Source organism: Lipotes vexillifer, unplaced genomic scaffold, assembly GCF_000442215.2.
Source record: "Lipotes vexillifer unplaced genomic scaffold, Lipotes_vexillifer_v1.1 scaffold90, whole genome shotgun sequence".
Lineage (NCBI taxonomy): Eukaryota > Metazoa > Chordata > Mammalia > Artiodactyla > Lipotidae > Lipotes > Lipotes vexillifer.
In genome coordinates, this window is record NW_006782310.1 from 4562638 (window position 1) to 4570991 (window position 8354).

Here is an 8354-nt window from a genome sequence, read left to right on the forward strand (position 1 = left end):
GGTCCTACTCAGTTTCACTCTTAGAAGTGGGGGCCCCTCTCCTCTGCAGAGTCAGTCCTCTGAAGGCTGTCCCTGCCTGGCTGTATTCCCAAGAGATGAGCTTCATGGATACCACCCTTGCCTGAACCAGTTTACTCTAAGAGCCCCTGGCTCCAGCTTCTTCTCCCAGGCAAAAAGCAATTCCAGACCCAAAATATGCCCACCCCCATGGTGTCTCCAAAATAGAGAAAGAAGAAGGGAAGTGGGGTTTTTCACAGCCCTGTGTTCCTTCTTCACAAGGCTGCCCTCCACTTGTGAGTCCTGAGGGAAGTGGGTTCTTTGAGGGGGCAGAAAAAATATGGGAGAACAACCTACCTTAGCATAGGGTCTTTCAAACCAAATTCTGCATGACTCTGAATAAACAGAAGTAAAAAGAACTGTATGAAGGAAATTTTATATTAAACATCTTAAAATCTAGAAATTCTGCACCTATACATATTACAAAACTATACAGCAGTTTCCAAAAACTCAACACACTTTGCTTACCCACTGGGGCTGGGCCCTGATCCTGGTGCCAGGACCATGGCCTCATTCTGAGGTGCCCCTAGTTCAGCAACAGAGATGAGGTGAGCTGTGCCAGGTGGGCTTTGCCTGCTCCCTAACAAGAGTTCACCTTGAGCCAGGTAGTTCTTAGATAGTTCTGTGGGTTTGGGGGGCTTTCAAGTGCAGAGTCTCCTCTTAGTCAAGGGCACAGGCACAAGGGTATCTGTGGCCATTGGACATGCTTTGGGTCCCCTGGCTGTTCCCAGAGGGGCCCAGGCCTCGATGGGGACAAAGGCCCTCCTGCCTCTGAGAAGCAGATGGCTTCACTCAGCACCATGCTAGATTCCCCACCAAGCTCTGCCCTAGCTGCCTGGTGCCCAATCCCCTATGTACACAGATGTTGTTGAACCCAAGTTCGTGTGCCCATGCACAGTCACAGTGAGGCTAAACAAAGGAAATGCCAGAGTTTGGAGCAAAGAAAGGGTTATTGATCAAGAGGGCACCAACCCAGAAGATGGGAGATGTAGGTTTGCCTCAGATCCATCTTATTGGCTGGCTGGGGTATAAGGTATTTAAAGGCAACATTTGGAGTGAGGGCTGCAGGGAGGATGACTTTCTTCTGTTTGGTTGGTGGTGAGGTAATAGGATGATGTTTCAGGAATCTTAATCATCAACGTTTTGGGGTCTGGGGTCTACAGTGTTTGTGCTCAGCATGTAGTCACCATCTTCCACCTTAGCTCCTAAAGAACAACTCAAAGATATGTGTCAGATTGTTATGTATATCCCTTGAGGAGGGACTAGGACTCTGTTTTATCACTAAACTATTGTTTCTTGACTGCTTTTCCTCTGTTTCTGCATTTCCTCACTTCCCTAATTAGTAACTGCTTGAGTCTGCCCTTTGGAAATCAGGGAAGGCCTAGGAGAGTAAAACCTTTTTCTACAAACAAAAAACTTGCAGCACAGAGGGGCATTTGTATCTAGGAGGGCCCCACAGGGTACACAGGTTTCACAAACAGTGAGGGTCAATTACCTTCCCTCCTCCTTCCTGCACTGAGCACAAGGGTCTGTGGTCAGCACTGTTAGGTCGCTTCCTCTGAGTCAGGTGCTGTGTCTGCTTCCTTTTGAACAGAGTCTAATTCAGTCCTTGAGTCTGGGCACCACAGCCTCCTGCTCACTGGAACACAGAGGTAAGTTTTGGCTCCTCTGGAGCACTATAATCAGGAAGGCCAGGGAGGAAACTCCAGGCAGAGGAACCCCCAGAGCCCAGAACCCCCAGCCCCACTAGGTGGGTGCCATGCCCAGCTTCTGTGCTGCTCAGCCCATCCCAGAAGGCACAGGGGCACATGTGCTGATTCTGCCCCAGAAGAAGTCCCAAGTCCCACCCGCACCAACACCAGTCCCTCGCCAACCCCAGGTAATCACACCAGGTGCACTCCATCGACACAGACCTTCTCAAGAGATATTCTCTACAATGAAAAAAATAACACTATTATGAGCAGAGCCTGATGAAAGAAGGGCTGAGAGCATTTCGAAGATGAACTGCTGGTTTTATGGAACATTTGCATTTAAATAGATTCTTTAACTCTTCTGAACTTCAAATAAGACAGCCTTAAAAGTGCTGACTAAGAGGGAGGCGTGTTCTTAATTATCACTTTAATTTTAACACGGATACATTGTCTTATCATAGCTCCTGCCATCCAGGTGGGAGCAGCATCTCACTGATTTCTCAGCCTTCAGCCCTGCCTAACCTGCCAGATCTTCACCTCTTGGGACTCGTGATACCCCTCCTCTCCTCTAGGACCTATGCTGGCTTCCTACTGCCTGCCACAACTCTCGCCAACACCCCTCTCTGGCTCTCAGGGCCCCACACTACTCCAAAGTCTAGTCACCACTCCTTAGAATGAGGCTCAGAGAGGGAGCAAGTAACAAACATATTTGCACATGTTAGCTGGTAAAAGGAAAAAAAAAAAAAAAGGAACATTTGCCCATTCTGACATCACCAAGGCAAAGTACCCTTTTTATCAAAAAGAGACTCATTGAAATTTCTTAGATGCCAATTCCCCGAGCTTTCTGCCCCATGGCCTCCGATGTTGCTCTCACCTCCTCTTGCTCGCTTTCTAAACCCTGCCCCTGGGTGGGGCCCATGTGAAGGCCACCACCACCTCCCATCCTTTGTACTATATGATCCAGCAATCCCACTCATGGCCATATATCTGGAGAAAATCATAATTTGAAAAGATACATGCTCCCCAATGTTCGTTGCAACACTGTTTACAATAACCAAGACATGGAAACAACCTAAATGTCCATCGACAGATAAATGGATAAAGAAGATGTGGTACATATATACAATGGAATATTAGCCATAAAAAAGAATGAAATAATGCCATTTGCAGCAACATGGATGGACCTAGAGATTATCATACTTAAGTGAAGTCAGACAGAGAAAGACAAATATATGATGTCATTTAAATGTGGAATCTAGTAAAAAAAAAAAAAATGATACAAATGGACTTATTTACAAAACAGAAACAGACTCAGAAATCTCAAAATCAAACTTACGGTTACCAAAGGGGAAACGTTGGGGAAGTGATAAATTAAGAGATTGGGATTAACATATACACACGACCATATAGAAAATAGATAAGTAATAAAGACCTACTGTATAGCACAAGGAACAATAATATTCTGCAATAACCTATATGGGAAAGGAATATGAAAAAGAAGGGATATATGTATATGCATAACTGATGAACTTTGCTGTACACCTGAAACTAACACATCATTGTAAATCAACTCTACTCCAATAAAACAAAAACAAAGGGCCATAAATACATGTGGAATGGGATATTCAAAAGGCAGTTAGGGCAGAGGCACCAGATTTATCAATACAAGCTGCCCCATTTTCCAGGGTGGGACACAAGCCCACGATGCAGGACTACTTCAAAAGCACACCTCGTCCACAGCATAAAAGGCCCAAGATTTGGTATGGGGGGAGTCCTCCTTCACCTCAAGTATAGAGAGGGCTTCAGCAGGGCACTTGAAGAGCTTGATTCATGTTCTCTGTTGTTTGGGGGGCAACATGGATGCACGTGCAATGCTGTGCAGGGCAAGAGGTTTTCAGCACAAAGCAGAACAGGGGTGGGGAATGGGACCCTTGTCCCCAGGGTGATGCCAGAGAGGGAGTGAACTGAGTTTTAAAGGGTGGGTTGGATTAAGAAAAGACTAGAGGGAATTCCCTGGTGGTCGAGCAGTTAGGATTCTGCGCTTCCACTGCTGAGGGACTGGGTTCGATCCCTGGTCAGGGAACTAAGATCCCACAAGCCACGTGGCCAAAAATAAATAAGTAAAAAATAAATAAAACTTACGGTCACTTGGTCTTTCCGGGCTCCCTAATCTCTCTAGATTTAATGCCCCCTATTCTGTGACCTACCCCAGTTCATCCTCCATCCCCAGACTCCTCCAATGGCATTGCCTCCCTCACATGCCACTTAGACGTCCAATCAACTTCTCAAATCCAACACATCCAACTCGGAACTCCTGATTTCTCCCTCAAAACCCATTCTCTAGTTTTCCTCGTCTCTGTGAATAACATCACCATTGTAGGGGTTCAGAACGACCCTCCCCTGAAATGTGCCACTTTTAAACTAAAGGCAGTTGAGACCCTGTGGGCTCAAGAAAAACTACTGCTGCTCCCTTAACCACCTGGAAGAACTTAAATTGAGGACGTTTCCCAGAAAAAGAGTTATAACCTAAAATAAATTTTATCTGAGTGGCCCTATCCACATAGCAGGGCAAACATCTAATTATCAAACATCTGCTCTTCTTATTATCTTCCTGTGAATGACCCTCCTGTCCTCGGAAGCCCCAAGCCCCATCCCATTCCTTAGCTCAGGATGTCATATATACCTAATTTTACCCTTCTGTCTCTGACCCTCATGTATATGGTGTTCCCGAATGTATGAAATTAAACTGATTTTCTCCTTTTAATCTGACTCATGTCAATTTAGACCAGCCAGAAGAACCTAGAAGGGTAAAGGAAAATTTCTGCCTGCCCAACACCATCCTTCTAGCCAGAAATCAGGGGCCATCCTTGAGTCTCCTCTGTCCACATCAGATTTATCACCACTCCTGGCTGACTTCTTCCAGGGATCAATCATCTCCAGTCATTTCTCAACATCCCTAACTCACCATCCCCCAAAATCAAACAGCCACCCTCATCTCTTGCCCATACGACTGGCCTCCAGCTGTCCTCTTTGTCCTTCACTCCCAACGGTTTATTCTTTACACAGGAACCAGAGCAATTTTTCTGAAAATGTAGATCAAATCATATTCCTTCATGGCTTAAAACCTCCAATTACTTCCCATAGCATCCAGAATTAAAGAAGCAGCTCTTTACCCTGGCCTAGAAAGCCCTATGTCTGGTTCCTTCTTATGCTCCAGGCCAATCATGTGTCCTCACCATGGCACACCTCTCCTGATCTGAGATTTTGCACATGCTGGTCTTCCCTTCTGAAATACTCTTCCCCAGGTCTCATCCTTCAGGGCTCAGCTTTAAGCTCTCCTTTTTGTGGACCAACTTCCCTGATCTCTCCCCACCTCCTTCCACTTAGGTTTCTTCCCTCTACCCCCACCCTTTAGCCACCATTACAGCACTCATTTTCTTCATAGTATTTTGTATTTAGCTTACTTATTCATTCCTACATTGATCCAGTCGCTAGTACTGAGAGCTGTCCTAGGTGCTGGAGACACAGCCAGGAACAACCCAGACTCACTGTCTTGCCCAGCGCACAATAATAATTTGTTGAAAGAATTCGTTGTTTCATTCATGGATTTGTGAAGGAAGTAGGCTTGAACTGATTAAACAGTGTCTTAGCTGTGAAGTCTCATAGAAATGGAATATTTGCAAATCAAATAAACCAACTGGAACTTTGGAGCCCAGAGCAAATCCTGTTTTTGGAGCAAAGAGTTCTTTTGTGATGTAAATGATCCACCGCTTCCTCCCAGCTCTGTGTTCTTGTTCAGGAGCTTTCCTCGGGCTCATGAACCCTCTAAAATGATATGCAAAATATGTGTGGGTGAGCATTTTGTGCATTTTTCTGAGGCACTCATATCTTCCATTAGATTCTTGATGGGTCCATTACTCCAAAAAGCTCAGGAGACGAGGCTCTGGCCTGTGCCTATTTTTCAGGACTGTTCTGATGTGCCCTTTCCTGGTGAATGAATTGCACTATTTGTCTATTTTTAGAAAGCAGCTCTTTATAAGCCACAAACTTCCATCTAGCCATCATTAAATGAATCCCCAGTTCCACACACTTGGTGAAAACCCTTATTTGTAAAGCATGAAGGTACTATTCTCTATTACTAAGGTGGAAAAATATCTTTTCATTGTACTTCAAAGAGGCTGAAAGCAACAAGTCTCATAAAAATATGAAAACCTAGGTAAGTTGCTCAAAAGCAGGAGAGCCCTTGGAAATTTCCTGGTAAAGAAAATTTGTTTCAAGCTGCCTCTGGGTCTCACAGTGAACTTTAAAATGAAGAATTTCTTCCCCCAAGATTAACATCATTAATGTCAGAGGGAGTTGTTTGAAGTCACAGACCCTTAAGCAACATCCCTTAGAGAAAACTTGAGCAGCAGCTCTTTGCCTCCAAGATTCAAATCCCACCCACAACCTCCACTCTGCCAGCAGCTCAGCTGTCACAAACGTAACTGTCCTCTCCTTCCTGGTGCCCACCTCCCACTTGTCACCTGGGTCAGTGGAGGGCTCCCCTGCATCAAAGGCAAGCCACCTACCTACCCTCACCCAGGGCCAAATCTGACCGCAGAGCTACCGCCTGCATTTGGCCCTCCAGAGCCCCCCAGCTAAGCTGCCCAGTAAGGCTTCCTGAAGAATGGAAGGGCCTTGTCCTCGGATACCATGGGCTCACTCAAGGGTGGGAGCAGAGGTTGCAGGGAGGATAGACAGCCCTGTACAACTGTGCTCGGGGCTGCCCTCTTAACCTTCCTGCTTTAGATCCTCAATAAGATTTATGACATTTTCAGAGAGCTTTCTAAAGCTTTCTTCCTGTGTCTGTAGGCTTTGAGGACCACTGTTCTCTGACATCTTCCTGGCTAGGGACAAAGGGAGGGTCTGAATAAGCTAAGGCATTTTTTCAAGGTTATACTTTAGGAGTTTTTACGTTTTGGTTTTGTTTTGGTTCCCTCTCTATTATGGAAATTTCCAAACATATGCAAAAGGAGAGCTAATAGAATGATAAACCTCTTTATACCTCCCACCCAGTTTTGACAATTCCATATCTACCTGGTTCACCTTGAACACAGGTCAGCCTGAAGTTACTATCTTCCACCTGGGTGGGGCCTTAGTTCCTGTAAAACTCAGAGATGTGGATCAGGTGGTTCTGTGTATCCCTTGATGAGGAGCTAGGACTCTGCTTTATTGCCTCGCTTCTGTTTCTTGACTACTTTCCCTTTGTTTCTGCTTCCCCTCACTTCCCTATTAGTAACTGCTTGAATCTGCCCTTCAGAACTCAGGAAAAGTCTAGGAGGCTGAAACCCTTTTCCCACAAACAAGAAATGGGAGGACTTCCCTGGTGGCACAGTGGTTAAGAATCCGCCTGCCAATGCAGGGGACACGGGTTCGAGCCCTGGTCTGGGAAGATCCCACATGCCACGGAGTAACTAAGCCCGTGAGTCACAACTACTGAGCCCGTGTGCCACAACTACTGAAGCCTGCATGCCTAGAGCCCATGCTCCACAACAAGAGAAGCCACCGCAATGAGAAGCCCGTGCACCGCAACTAAGAGTAGCCTTGCGCACAGCAATGAAGACCCAATGCAGCCAAAAGTTAATTAATTAATTAACTTTAAAAAAAAAAAAATGGGGGACACAGAAAGGCTTTTGTACCCAGAAGGGCCCTACAGGGCCCTGCTCAGTTTCAACTACACATACATGAGAGGTTCAGAGACAGAAGGGTAAAATGAGGTATACGTGCCATCCTGAGCTAAGGGGTGGGATAGGGGCCTGGGGCTTCCAAAGACTGGAAGGTCTTCACAGGCCAATAAGAAGAGCAGATGTTTGGTAACTAGATGTTTGCTCTGCCACATAGATGGGGCCACTTAGATAAAATTTATTGCTGGTAATAACTCTTCTCTGGGAAAAATCCTCAATTTAAATTCTTCCAGGTGCTCAAAGGGAGGGGCAGTAGTTTCTTTTGAACCTGTAGGAGCTTGACTGCCTTTAGCCCAAAATAATCCTCATGCAAAAGTGGCACATTTGGGAGAGGCTGGTTCTAAAGCTCTACATTTCATAAATGGCTTTTTTTTTTTTTATGGTGTTTTTGAATCAGAATCCAAGCAAGCGCCACACTTTGCTATTGGTTGATAAAGCTCTTAAGTCTCTTTTAATGTTTAATTTCCCTTCCAGCTCTTTTTTCCATGTCAGTTATTTGTTGAAGAATATGCTTCAGCTTTAGATATTCTATTTTTTGCTTTTGTCTCTGCTTCCTGTGAGATTCTTGATTTTTCTTTGCTTTGTCTTTTCTGGGAACCAGGTGGGGGAGGAGGTTGGTAGTCTCGCTATGATGTCATTCATTTAATGCCCCGTTTGGAGAACCCACCCCTTCTTCCACAGGGCCTGGTGCTCCCTCAGGCTCAGTCCCCCAGGCTCAGTCTCTCCAGCTGCCTGAAATGGTGTAGGGGGTGGGGTCTTGGGCCTATGTATGCTCATCAAAGACCACCAGGAGTGCACCTGCAGTCAAACAAAGTTGAGTTTATTGTCTTGTTGAAATGAGAGAGACGGACATCGTGGAGACCTGCGGGCATCTCTGAAAGAG